This window comes from Amblyomma maculatum, chromosome 9, assembly GCF_055883805.1.
Source record: "Amblyomma maculatum isolate TAMU_Amacu chromosome 9, ASM5588380v1, whole genome shotgun sequence".
NCBI lineage: Eukaryota > Metazoa > Arthropoda > Arachnida > Ixodida > Ixodidae > Amblyomma > Amblyomma maculatum.
The window spans coordinates 26,863,097-26,878,015 of NC_139352.1; the positions used below are offsets into that span (position 1 = coordinate 26,863,097).

The following is a 14,919-nucleotide window of genomic DNA, read 5'->3' on the forward strand; positions in this document are numbered from 1 at the left end:
GACGATAATATACATGACATGGCTACTTTTGGCAACAGTTAGCTTCAAGTCTGGCTTCTTTCACTATCGCCCACCTTTAGCGACTTCACATTTGAAGCTCTCGGTGTCACGTTTTTAAACGTATAATACATAAAAACGCCTGTAGATGGCTCTCATCGTAGCCGCAATATATTTAAAATGAGCCGTTGTATCGTCAGGCAATTGCCATTGAGTAAGCGACCTTCTTTTTATGCAGGAGCATATTTTCTGTGGACATCCTGATTGGGCTATCTCACACGAACGTGAATGACGGTATTTATCCAAGGTGTGTCATCACACCGCTTGTATACCTCGAAGGACCCCCAGGAGGCGTGTATCCATACTCTCTGGTATGTGAATATCCTGCTATGCCAATTCAAGAGGTAAAAGCTAGTATCAAAGCCTTTTGTTACAAAAGCAAGGCTGAACAAACGCAGACATGTTCAATGAATTTCAGCGATATTAACCTGATAGCGTTAAATGCCACCTTGAGAAGGAAACCCGATGTAGGCGCTGTGAGCAATAATAACGAGCACAGTGCGGGCTCGCGGTAGCTGGCAGCTGACATAGTCGAGCACTGAGCCTAGGCCGCGTAGGCATGTTCATACAGCTTGGTAAACGCAGAGCTTTATATGTAACGGAGCTTAAATGTCTTTCATACTTTCAAGGTACTGCATTCTCCTTAAAAGTACATTGATTTTCATCCTGGCACGATCCTAGGCTAAAATGATCAGAAAGCCGCAGTGTGGTTCGAGATGATATTTAACAGCCCTGCGTTAATTACCGCTTTATTTTTCAAACGATTACATACTTTTACTGCTTCAAAGTTAATTGGGAGACCAATTTTTGGTATCTTAGCTGCCACATCTTACCAACCTGAAATACATTGAAACTTTTACCACCATCCTTTCTGAAAACAGCCCAATAGGTTGTAGTTTAAATGCAGGCTAACCAAATGACTGCCGCAAGATGCGAGACTTACTACAAATACAATATGATGCAGCTTGCCCGACTAGATTGAATAGTTTGTTAGCCTGAGGGACGGTTTTTTTATTCACTTCGAGACGCATTGTCACACACTCAGAGGGAAAAAGTAGATGCAAATGCACGCAGCGCTGCTTTTTCATGGTGGAGTTGCTATGTATGATTAAGTTATTTTTCAACTTTTTCATTTCTTTCTTTTTCCAATCTCATTGTTCCGATGCCGGCTACGCGTTCCAGGATAGAACAGTGCATGAAAATTTGCAGGATAGAACAGTGGCATGAAAAGGGACAGTGCTCCCAGTTCGCATCAAGGATTAGCAATTGGGGCAAGAGGGGTCCTAACGGAGGCAGTACTGGCAGACACGAGCACGGTCGAGGACAGTGTTTGTCCGAATGTTTCGAAGGGCGTATGGTTGAGGAGCGCTGAGATCTGGGCTAGGGCGTAAGGAGATAGATGAGAAACAGCCTAAAGTGCTTGAAATTGATCCAGATAGTGCGTTTGCAGCCCAATACATTCGCACTCGTAGATGGACTGACCTGGTAATGAATGTCCCTGGCTAGCTGATTAGTGAGAGAATTTCGGGGAATTCCTGTATAACCAGTAATCTACATAATATTGGCAGTAGTTGGACAGAGAAGTGACAGGGCTCTTTCAATACCTTCTGTTAAATATTGAGTTAGTGCACTCAACCTAAATGAACTGAGTGGAGCCTGCGAGTCAGTGTAGACGACATAATTTGTGGTCCCGGCTAGCTGTGGCAATTACTGGGTAGCGTGGTATATGGGAAGAACCTCGAAGGTGATGGCATGGGAAGATTAATGTAGGGGCCAGAGGTGTATATGTGAGGAGCGGATAAATTTCAGGAATAAATTGCCCACGCGGCGGAATCAATCAGACTTGTGTGTGGAACGCATCTGTATAAGTATGTGTGGAGAAGGGAGGAGAGTGATCAAGAGCCCGAGATTGCCGCGGTTCTAAGGGAAGGCGGGGGTTAGTTACGGGGATATACAGGCGGTACATACATTGGGGGAAGGGGCTACGCTGGGACATGACGTGTGAGATGCATATGTGGCACACCAGCATTTGCCAGAGTAAAGCATACTGAGGGTTCCAGAAAGCGAAAAATTTGGCAATCACAGAGGAGGCTGATAAGGGATAGGAGAGGAAGAGACCTGCGTAACGATAAGTTTTTGTTTAAGGTGTTAAAGGGCAACTGAAGGGTCGCCTTGTAAGAGTATTTAGTGCAGAGGCGAGTTTCTTTCAAAGATTCTGTTTTAATAAATATTAAGGAATATGGTGAAGTAAATTGTTAAGAGCGACAACATGGGCAGACAGACTGACCGTGCAGGCCGATGTGCCTTTTCGCAACCCTTGGATTAATTGTGTTGCATAGTGGCAGATGTTAAAGGCCTGGGTGATGGCAGAGCTGGTGTTTTACACTAGTTTCATCCCCAGTACACTATAAGATGTTACTTAGGCTATGGGTTGTTTGTTGATAGAGAGTGGACTGAGGCCAGCGTTCATGGAGGTACTGGAAAGGAGCAAGTGTTCGGAGTTTCAGGGGCAATAGGCACGCCACATTGGGAGATGAATTTAGACGGTGTCTAAGCCCTGCTCAAGGGGCCGATTACCTCTCCGGGCGCCACATGGACGCCTGGATCGGTATGATTAGATAGCATAAGCTACCAGCCAACATATAAAGCCCCGTTTAAACCAGGCCATATGAGCGTGTCTTTGTGGCCTGGGGATAATCTGAATGCAGGGGTCTTGGCAGTCTGATTCTGATATTCTTCCATGTGAAAGGAGAGGCCCGAGTTAGCAGCGCCTACCAAACGATAGTGCCCTGTGATTGGTTGGGACCTCTATGACATCCACACCTAAGACAATCAGAGCGCCGCCAAAGCCTGACACGTTTGCTGACGACAACGATGAGCCATTAAAGGCTTTCGCCTTAAGTGAAAATATCCAATCGTGTATCTCTAGTTGACATTGCAACGAGCTGCCGCCTAGGTGGGTCGGCCAATGACATTCACAACAAATACCCTTGTGGCAGGCCGTTGACAGAGGGGAAGAAAGAAGAGTTGATAGGGCGCCGCCTCAGAAAAAGAAAGAGTACAGAGCACATTGCGTTACTGGTCTCCCACTGGTGGGCGACGCGGAAGGAAGCGTGTGATTCGGACATCAGGCACAATCCATTGTGCTAGCGAAATTGCGATTCCATACATATGAGCGAGCCGCGTATATCTGCTTAGACGTTTTAACGAACAGGCCTTGGCATTCTTCGACTGGCCTTCGCTACATCTTCTGTCATTTACGCGACACAAGTGCAAGAGTCTACTGTGTCCCACATGTAAAAACCCTATTCGGATATCTGTGTCCAGCATTGGTTCTAACCTTATGACCTGTTCAAGGACGCATATTCCTCTGTCGTCGAGATTTTGATGTTTTATTGTCTCGAGTGGATGACACACCAATTGTATATGTGATATCGGCGTTCAAACTCGGGTCCCATCAATGCGCATCCGTATTGTTTCGCTAGGCCGGTTTCCGGTGAGACCGTGACGCTGTTTGCTCAATCACAATATGGGGCTGTGCCAGGTTTCATGCAATCTGATATAAGGTGCGAAATTGTTTCTATTATTTTGGTTGTATGCAAAATTCAGTTTCTGAACATCAGACGCAGTACTTTGATGACCTTTGAGGATTCAGCCATCCAAATGTCAAGCATATTCCGTGCCTACTTTATCCCATCACATCGCATTGGCTTCTGCTTCCTTTTTTTTGTCCCGTCTAAGATTTTCTTTAGTAGCAAAGTGTTCAGGTGACTCTTGACTGTAGTTTGTTGATTTTCCTCTTTGACATAGCGGAGAGTACTTTAACATGTAACATTTCTCTGCGCCTTGCTGTAATGAAAATTTTGTGTTGTCACAGTGCTCTTTTTGGCGTATGCCACATCACAAACATTTTCCGCTATGCTGCTCTTTAGCGATTTACTACTGTCGATTGAAACTCATACGATAAGTAACTGATGTAATGCCGTTCGAAATTAAATTATTGGACATCTACTTCAAGCTCGCTGTTCTTTCACCCGGTCTTTCTCACGCAGCGCGTATGGCACGAGGCCTTCCAGGAGTTTGCTTCGACCCAGCAAGGGGTCCTTTTCGCATTGTCGCTGCCCCTAGGCGCCCACACCTACAACAGCACTGATAGAAACAACATAGCTTTTGGTCAGCCATGCAAGAGGATACTTAGGCCGTTCCAGGCCACTACCGGCGTAAGTATATTCAATTAGAGAGGCGTTTGTGTGTGCTATTCGTTTCAGTTTCGAAGTGCAGAACGTTGATTGGCGCAATTTTGTTACAGCGTTTAATATCTCAAAGTAACTGAAGTTGTGAAGTACGCGGTATTAAATGGCTCCATGAATGTCTAACCGTATGCCCTGGCATCGCAGATTTCGCGGGCCCCTTTCTTTTTACCTACGTCGAGAGCAGCCGGGAGTTCATCTCGTATCCTTCGGTTCTCACGTTGGGCGACCTAACTACAGTGCCACCACGCCGGGGCCTAGTATAAAACAGTGTAGAATGAAATGAACATTTATAATACACACTCGTCTTCAATTAGACAGCAAGAAAATAATTTGGACATCGGAAACACAGCTGCAAGACAATGAAGGCAGAATACTTACCAATGTCCGAGCAGATTGAAAACGCTGAGCGGTGCACATTATTTTCCAGCCCAGCACTACAGGGCCCCCCCCTCCACGTATTTCATCGCAACGTTACTCTACACATAAATATCTGTGACATTCCAGTAAAATATCCCAGCCGAAAAAAAACAACTACAGAAATTATTCTGATGTTACGACAGAATTTCTGTGAGATTTTTGACAGGAAACCTGTTGTGACGACAGAACAAGTCTATAGTGTAACGTTCGCTACAGAATGCGAGAACTATCAATAATTTTTTTTTGTATTTAAAAATTGCTTGCCTTAGTGTAAATTTAGTTTTAAATTCCCAAGCTTTGGCCAACTCCCAAAAAGGCACTTGCCCGCTTAGCTTGTCTTGGAGTTATTTGGGTGACTTCGCACTTATTTTCGTGCTGTTTGCGGCAGCTATATGTACTGACTGCAGAAATGTTTTGAAACTGTTATCCTTATTTCTTTGTGCAGGTATGTAGCGCCTTGAACTTTACTTACGACAACGAAACGAAAAGCTTGTTTGCAATCGACGTTTACAAGATATTGATTACGCATGAGAGCCCGCTTACGATTCGAACTAAGGTGAGTTGCCTGAACCAGGAGAACGAAACTACACAGGATGTAGCACAAGCTTTATTCGCAATATTTGCGCTTGCTTCGCCGAGGCCGCCTGTGAATAAAAGAACGGAAGCTCTGACGCAGCGGAATTTGTTACTATCGATTATAGTAAAAATGGGAAACGGTCCATGTTTTGCATATGAATAGGTTTTGCTGGTACCTATAAGCCGACGCCATGCTGTTTTTGAGACATGTCAACTTATGATATAACAATGCCACAGAAAGGGTTGTTTCAGCTACGGGCTTGGTTGTGGGGCGTATAGTGTCTCAAACAGCTCCCGAAACGTTTTTGCAAAGATTAAGCTACCGATCATGTACACGGTTATGTAAGTTAGAGTAATCGTAATTGCTTCCCATTGTTCGCCTAATGTACTGTCGGCACTGCACAGGAGGTCAACTATAGATACAGCCCATTCTGTTTGTACAGGAGAGCGCCACTGGCATATTTTATAACAGTGTGTGAAAGCCGAAATAGTAGAAACAATTAAATTAGAATACACGGCGATTCAATTTGCGCGTTGAATGCATGTGTTTGATAAAAATATGTACTTGTTTTGCTTTGCACTGGGCACGCGCAAGTAGGACATAAAGAGTGCAGTTTACTCCAATTTGTATTTTCTCCGCACATAAGAATAGCTTCTATGCTTCAAGGAGTCCGCATGGGAGCGTTCTGCAAGCGCTGTAGCAAAATTAACATGTTGGCGCCTTTGTAAGGATGTAGAGCAAGAAATGTGTGCCCACATCCTCGTAGTTACGTTATTTTTCTTTTCGAACTTGTTCACTTTTACTCATTTTCGTTCATGGTCACGTGGGTGCAGAGACATTTGTCAGCAGTACATGAACTCGAAATCACTAGTTAACATTATGTATTGGTTGAAGTAATCCCAAATACAAAGGGACTCATGGTCTCCTTATTCTGAATACGTACAACTCACCCAAACACCTAGGGATAGGGCTGTCGGACCTTTCCCGAAAAGCCACACGACAAGCTGATAGAAAAGGGCTAGTAATCACTGGTTAGTTTAATGTATCTCATTCGAATGGGGTATAGGATGGCCTCCCTCAAAGGAAACGAACTGTGTACGTAAAGTCTGCACTTAAAGCGGTATTCTCAAGGGGGATTCCGGTGAGGATGGATGTGGAAAGGAGGTTCACGATGTCACGGTTCGGGAAAATTCACCCCAGCTCATGAACTCACGTCGTCACAGTCGCCCTAGCTTAGAGATGGATTCCAGCGCCCGGGTGAATACCCGTTTAAGGGGCGATGACAGGGTCGTTCAATGCATTGCCGTTTTATACTTATGTGATTATTATGCAAGTCTGCGATTTTACTCACAGTTTTAATGGCTAGCGCGCGACGCATACTACAAACACCGCGACGGAAATCATAATCGGGAAACTCCTCCCACCGAGAGTGACCGCCATATCGAAATGGTCATGAGACGTCAGAAGAGAATAGACGGCGGAGTGTCGGCTGCAATGCAGGGTGGAATCTCAAACGTCCTGTCTCTTTTTCTTTTGTGGACTTGGCACAGTGGTCATCCATCATGTAGAAGTGCTTGAGAACATGTTACAGCACAAAAAGGATATAGAGCAAGGTATGTTTCCTTTGGCATAGTTAAGGCACGCACACAGTCAGTGGGGTGCGCGGTTAGGTTCCTTGTCTTATCATTGCAATGATCTGTCGCATTACACCAGCGAAAATGCCAGCGCGACCAACGGTGACATATCGTGGTAGTGTGAGGTGCCTACGGAATTGATCAGCCGACGGTCGTCCGATATGTTTTGGTAAACTTAGAGGCATTGCGAGAACTTGACACACGATCAGTTAACGGCCTGAACATATTGATTGTCAGTAGCTTAACCGTGTTGCAAAAAGGGAAACAAACAGTTGCACTTTATATGTTCCCACTTCTCATCAGCAATGACCTTGGCCAGAAATGTCAATCGGCGCGGAACTGGCAGCCTGTTCCGCGACAAGTGGGCCTTGCGCGAGTACGCTGGATTCGGGTCTGCAATTTAGGCATTTCCCAGCGCGCATAGACAAAGCACGTGCCATTGAGCAGGAAGCGTCGATATGACCCTCTCTGGGGAGCAATACTGACGGCATCCGGCAGCTGTCGGCGCCGCTTGAGGGTACTCGGTGCAGGCAGGGGACGTAGCATCCTGGACGCTACTTGCTGCGCTCATGTAGTTAGTAAAATAATAAAGGTGCAGCTTATGTGAAGAGAGGAGCATATAATTCATATGGCTAGCTCAGCAGCATACATTCGGTTATATGCAAAAACCGTGTAAAAAAATACGGTGCGGGCGTGGTCGTAATTCACAAATAGGCGCATTCCTGTGGATATTTATGGCTCACACACTAAGAACTAAATAGTTTGTTTAGGTTGAAGCACTCACCCGTCGTTTGCTGGCCAAGCAGCAGAATAACGCAATGTTAGACTCGGGAGTCGGTCGCAGTCGCGTGCGCCCAGCTACGGAGGAGGTCAGCCGGACACGGCGGTGGCTTAGAGGCTCTTGCTCTGTGCAGGCAGTGAAGCGCATTGGGATTATCTTGGACTGAATAGGACTGAAGCGTCGGTGGTATATGCTTATGTGCGCTGGCCATAATCCAGACTGAAAATTGTTTTCCAAAAAGCCTCTACCAGCCGAGAGTAATTAGGTTAACTAACACGCGCATATAACAGCATATCAAGAGGTACGCTTCATTCAAGCCTTTTATCTGTTCTTTTAATGTCGAAAGGCGTGCTCTCGAATGTTTACGTTTTCCTTTTAGTTTTAGGACCTAACGAGAGACGAGCAATGGCTCGGTAATCAGCGACACAATGTTAATCCTTAGCCCCTTTCGCGGAGCACAAGACGCAAAGAAACATTGGGCCTGTCGATTTTTATATGCGGAAACGCTTGTTGCTAAAACAAGCTAGCTCTAATACCAAATGAATGATATCCTTCTATTTTTACTGCAGAAACAAAAACAAAAACTAGTTGGCCATCGTCCATGGCGTGGGGGCAAGAGTACAGCCGACATTGCGAATAGCAGATGATATGGGGATAATGTGGCGTTGTGACGTAAGCAGCCAATAGTTGCCAGACCGGCAAGCTCCTTTTGAAATAGTTTTGAGAAATTCAATTCAAGATATATATTGCAATGTACAAGCACAAATTTTGAAGAATGTTGATTTGAAGTGTGTGAAGTGAAATTAAGTATTCAGTTTATGCCTAAAATTTAGCTGTCAGAACCCCTTTAGGCTAAAATACTAAACAACCTACAAGACCCAAGAAGGATAGGCAACAGCATCAGTGTAGCCACTTCCCCAGACGACGCTAGGCAATGACCTAGAGGGCGAGAAGTGGTAAAACACACTACGCACCTTGGGTAGTGATCCTTGTATCCAATAGATTGAAATACACACCAAACTTCGAAAGGGGAGGCTGCGCAAAACGAAATTGACAGACTGGGATACTGGAAAAGAACCGCTCCAAGGAAGCTAGATCTTGAATCTAAATCAGTGGGTTAGAAGACTGGCTGGCATGTATCAACAGTATACATCCAGTGCACCGCATTGACGTATACAAGGCACCATTTCCGATCTCATCATGACAAATCATTTCCTGCCACTCCCGTTTGTCTAGGACCACCCGTTACCAAGTTACCCCCCCCCCCCCCCCCCATTCCTAAGGAGCGTCCAAAATAGGAATCGTGCTTGTTCCGGGGGTGGACCAGAATTAATTTCCTATGTATATATGGGGACGTTTTAACTAATGATTCGAAGTTTCAATGTTCAACTTTTATATGCAGCTTTATTTATATGCCACCAAGCATAGCGTTATATTCTCAAACCAAATTCAGTCTACAGCTGTTCCGGGTAAGGTAGCTCATGTAGAGAGAGTATATATAGCGGAACGAAATTAAATATATGTAGTGGCGTCCTGAATTATGGAATCTGTAAGGGGAGTAAGGTGAGGTGTATGGGCACAACTGATTTTAGAGGCCGCCATCATGGCTATGACGCTGTGCCGAGAGCCCTTTTTTTTATTTAGGATTCTGAAACTATGCAGTCATTGATTGATTGATTAAACCTTCATTTTCCACCAAATTAGGACGCCCCCTACTCCTCGTTCCTGGCAGGCAGGCCTGAGGAACGGGAGCTAGAACCTCCGCGACTAAGTACTGGCGAATATACATTGGATATTCGCGGCCTCATCCGCCAGGTGAACTGCTCTTTGCTGGTCAGCGGATATATGCTTTGCAGTAGGGTCTCCCAGCCTTTTCTACTATTAAGGTTGTCCCTAGCGCTCGGAGACTTAGGGTATTCTCAATGAATATGGTCGAGGTTCCCCCTCGTTTTGCAAGCTTTACATTTATCAATTTTTCTCTCATTTATCTGGGGGAGAAACAACCAGACGGTTTGGAAAGTTTCCGGCTTGCAGACGCTGCGAGGCCACGGCCTCTTTATTATTTAAGCTAGGATTCGGTGACGGCATCAAACGTCTTCCGAATCTAATTTTCGAAGATTTCTTTGTTGGTTTGCAAACGTTCGTCCATCTACTGGCAGTCGGGTGGCTCCGCGTTCGCCCGGAAGTAGAGATCTCGGGCTAAATCATGGGCCGGCTCGTTTCTGGTGACGAGCGTGTGTGCTGGGATCCAAATTAGTGTTATTTTGCGATCGACGTTAGCTGCAGCTGATAGAATGCGGGCGGCTTCTTGCGAGACCCTGCCTTTTGCGATATTCCAGATAGAAGTTTTACTGTCGCTAATGATCACGTTCCAACGCAAGCGAGCGTTATTGCGACCTCTTCAGCCGTGTCTATGATTCTAGTCCGGCTGAAGGGTGGCGGAAACGACTGGTGCACCAATACCACCGGCTACCGCGGCGACTGCCGCAACCAATTGGCCGCTTTCAGCGTCTACGTAGCCGACTTCTTTTACTCAGAATTCTTTTGCTCTCTTAACCAGTGCTTCTGCTCTCCTTTCCCTTCTCTCCTGTGTGGTATTCTGGATGCATATTGCGGGGGAGAGGAGGGACGATGATGTTCTCGCGATATTGTGGCGGTAGGGCACGCTTGTCACCTGTGCCTGTCTGTTTTTCAACCCACCCATTATAAGATGATTCGACCCGTGCGTGTACTGCTTAATCTCTTATGTTGGGTGGTTCTCATCGCTTCAGCAAGTTCCGTCCAGCTATTATGCGCTCCGATTTCTAGCAGGTGGCCCATAGAGGAGGAGGTGGGAAGACCCAGTGCCCTCTTGATAAAACGCCTGGTGAACGCATCTACCATGTCGTTTTCATTGATCCTGATGTTGAGCAACGGTGTGGCATGGCATATTTGGCTTAATACGTACGCCTTTATCTGTGTCAAGAGGCGTCTCTCTTTACGGCATCTGCCTCTGAGTGCAATCCTCCTGGATATCGCTGTTACTTGCGTCGCGTATTTAGTGAGTTTTTCATAGTTCCGTCGTTACATCCGTCCTCTTGAATAAAAAGTCCGATGATTCTGATTTGTTGGACATTTGTGTGTGTGTGTGTGTGTGTGTGTGTGTGTGTGTGTGTGTGTGTGTGTGTGTGTGTGTGTGTGTGTGTGTGTGTGTGTGTGTGTGTGTGTGTGTGTGTGTGTGTGTGTGTGTGTGTGTGTGTGTGTGTGTGTGTGTGTGTGTGTGTGTGTGTGTGTGTGTGTGTGTGTGTGTGTGTGTGTGTGTGTGTGTGTGTGTGTGTGTGTGTGTGTGTGTGTGTGTGTGTGTGTGTGTGTGTGTGTGTGTGTGTGTGTGTGTGTGTGTGTGTGTGTGTGTGTGTGTGTGTGTGTGTGTGTGTGTGTGTGTGTGTGTGTGTGTGTGTGTGTGTGTGTGTGTGTGTGTGTGTGTGTGTGTGTGTGTGTGTGTGTGTGTGTGTGTGTGTGTGTGTGTGTGTGTGTGTGTGTGTGTGTGTGTGTGTGTGTGTGTGAAAACATTTATTGCAGGGAGGAAGCTTTAGGTACACGGGGCAACCTCTAGTAATCACTAGGTGGGCTCCTCATACAAGAGCCCATAGGCGACCGCTGCGACTCGGAATCAGTAGATCAGGGCCTTCTGGCTCGCCAGGTCGGAGCAGCCGAGCAGGGCTGCTTCCCAGTCCTACCGGCTGGGTTTGGTTTTGGTGACGAGGTTCGGGTTTGATTGGCATGTCCGAAGCATTTTCCGCACAGTGCGGGCATTTTCCTGTACAGGCAGGATCAAAGTGTTTTAAAACTGCCGAGCACAGCAGCGTGTTGGTGTAAAGACGGAGGAGTGTGCGTTACTCCACCTATGTAAGGCCCTTACAAGGTTCGGGATAAATTGCATGGCGGAATTGGAATAACTCCGTAATTTCTCGAAAAGTGAGGGCCGATTGGGTTCTGTATACGTATCAAAGGGGTCTGAAGGCGTTACCCGGAGAGTGAGCGCGCGGGCCAAGCTTGTGCCATTTCATTGCCTTCGAGGCCTATGTGAGCTGGAGCCCATACAATCGTTCCAGACGCGGGGGACCCGAGGTAGTCGCTGTTTTGGAGGATGCGGTGCGCAAAGAGAGCAATGTACCCTTTTCTAATATTTCTGCAGGCCCCTCTCGAGTCGGTAACGACGACTCGCGAGTCCTGGTCTGCGGCGGCTAACACGATGGCAACCTCTTCCGCATGTGTTTTGTCTTGAGCTCGGAACGTTACGCCATTCACCGCAACTTTTTGTTGGACGACTGCAACCACACCCCATGGGGAAGGCCGGAGGAGACCACGTAGATGATTCCGTATTTTTTCCCATAGTGCCGGACCAGTGCCTACGCCCGCTAAAGGCGCCTGCCACGATTGTCGTCACGTGCCGTGTTTGCCGGAAGAGGGAATACATGCAGGGCGTATCTCCACATTTCAGGAATGCGTACGCGCTCTTCCCTGACTGGTGGGTGGTGGATGTGTAGTCGGGCTAATAGGCGCCATCCCAACGGCGTTTTGGATAGCCTTGTGTATTGATTGGTCAAGTGCGCCTCCCGGAGCTCCGTGAATGTGTCAACCATCCCCAGGCCCATGATCTGTTAATCGGGAGATCAATGGCACGCTTGTACATCTTTCTGGGAATCCCTTCGAGGGCTTTCTCGACAAACCTGTGCAGGCGGAGGTAAGGAGTCGAGTAGAGGCCTCGACTGGTAAGAAATGCATGCGCCAGCCGCAAAGCGTCTGGGCACCGTTACTCCCCGAGTTTGTTGGAAATCCAGCGGACCATCCGGCCCACCTGGTCCCCCACCTTGCGCAGTTTTGCTAGTGTTGTATCAGCCTGCCGATGTTTGTGGACAAGGAGACAAAGTACTCTAATCACATCGTGTTTTGGTATCGGGCCGATGGCCAGGGATGATTCCATTTTGGTGGTGCACTTAGGCGACGGGCGAGAATGCATAAATTCGGATTTGGACGGTGAGCATTGAAGGCCACAGCAGTGGGCGTAAGCGTCCACGATCTCCGCTGCTTGCTGCAGGTTGGCCTAAATGTCTCATACCGATCCGTTGTCGGTCCAGGTGGTTATGTCATCAACGTACAGCACGTGCTGAATTGCACTGTAAGCGGGGTGCTAGCCTTTGTCAAGCCATCGCAGGCTTTTTGCTAGCACCCTGCAGCATCACGAGTACTGTATAATCAGTGTTGATGCTAAATAAAATTATTTGTATTTGTATTCGTATTTGTCAGCTGAGCCAGGAGTTTCATCATGGCCAGACTGAAAAGTAACGGTGAGAGGACCGTGCCCTGTGGGGTTTGTGTCGTTAGCAGTTTATATGGGCCGTGTTCTTTGTCTTGTATTCTGATGAAAGATTGTCGATCCGAGAGAATTTGCCTGATATATTGAAATGTGTTATTTCCACAGTTCGTCAGAGAGATGTTGCAGGATAATGTCATGTGTTACATTGTCGAAAGCCCCCTTCAAATCAAGGGCGAGTACTGCCTTATCGTTGAAGGGACATTCGACAGGGTTGAGAATTGCTGAGTCGATTTGAAGCAGAAAATCTTGAGAGGACTACCGCGGGCGGAAACCAAACATGGTGTCTTCGAATATAGGTTCATTTTCCAGAAACCCAGACAGCCTGTACCGCACCATGCTCTCCATCATCTCTCTCGCACAATACGTGAGGGAGATGTTGCGGAGGTTGTCTGTGTTTATGGCTTTGCCGGCTTTCGGAATGAAAGTTATCAGTGCGGTCCTCCATTCACCTGGTAAGGTGCCTCACCATGCCAGATCGAGTAGATGAAGGCAAGGAAAGTTTTGTAAACGAATTCGGAAGGATTGGCAAGCAGTTTCAAAGTTATCTTGTCCCGGCCCGGTGCCGTTCCTCGTTTCATTTTAGCCAGGGCCGCCTTCAGGTCTTACAACTGGAACGGTTGATCGAGATCCGCGTTCTCTGAACCTGCATACGAGTACGTGGGTTCTCCGAGGTCCTGCTTAGGGTAAAAATACGTTTGGTACGATTTTACCGTCGACCTTAATTTCGAAGTTAAAGTCGCGCTTGCACCTCAAGATCTTCGGTTATATATGAAAGGTTCAAATTTAGCGGGGAGTATGCGAGCTCCCTTCGGCCGCGTAGGACACAACGGTGTCCGCGGTCACCTGTACACATTCCTCTATGCTGCTGTCGCTGCCATTGTTCATCCCCAGATTAACGTCGCCTGCGTACAGGGTGAACTTTAAACCTTCTATTACCTTAGGAGCAGCCGGAAGGCCACTCATCTCCACGTTAAAGAGAAAGGTAGAGAGCGCCGAGCCTTGCGGCGTACCCCAGGCTAAAGATGAGGAAAACAAGCAAAACTATAAAGAAATAGACAAGTAAAGGAATCAAATCGGGGAACTGAGGCAGATAGTTAGGAAACTATGCAGTCATTTCGGCCCGTGACATCGTAGACACGTGGGTCCACTTCCAATCGTCGCGTTTGACTATCAAGTCGTCATCAATATTCAAATTTGGTCGCCATCTTGAATTTCTAGGACTTAGATATTTCATGCCATCGGACTCGCTGTACGCCCGGACGCGAAATCGAGAAACGTGAGAAGAGCTAACGCTCTTTAAATGGAATTCGATCCTATTCTGTCGGCGTTCGCGCATCGTTAGCAGCCGAAGCCAAAAAAGGCACCTGCCAAGCGCAAGACAGGCTCCTCGCGTTTCGCCTCCATCGAAACTCATCTGCCGCGACCGAGATGGCCTTGCACTACGGTTGAGAGACGACTGCTGCCGCGTGTATGAATCTCACAAAAAAGTACATGGTGTTGTGTAACAGGCACCGATATGCGGAAGACGATAGAGTGGGGCCTGGATAGTAGATTACAACACTGTGGGTATCTAGATCGCGCTTCCGCCGCTTTACCGATAGCTCACAACTTCGTGACCGTTATAAGATAGCTGCGTAAAGACTGCAGGTGGGTGATTCCCTTTCGCAGTCTAGCAGAAGGGCACGGTAAGTTTCGCTCATTTCGAACCAGCGGCCAGTGAGCGACTGACACTGAGAGGCGAAGGTTGTGTGCGAATTCATGCCTATATTGCGCCCGGCGCGACACTGTCTGAGTGCCAATAACGGAAATATTCAAATGCCACGCCTTATCCATATTCGTTCGGG

The 14,919-nt window shown here is 47.2% G+C and overlaps 1 long non-coding RNA gene across 1 annotated transcript; it reads left to right on the forward strand.

Moving 5' to 3' along the window:
- Positions 1–280: 280 nt before the first annotated feature.
- LOC146178639 (uncharacterized) lies at positions 281–5,304 on the forward strand. Its single transcript, XR_014700878.1, has 3 exons — positions 281–368; positions 4,110–4,277; positions 5,173–5,304. It is a non-coding gene; the product is annotated as an uncharacterized LOC146178639 (long non-coding RNA).
- The last annotated feature ends 9,615 nt before the right edge of the window (positions 5,305–14,919 follow it).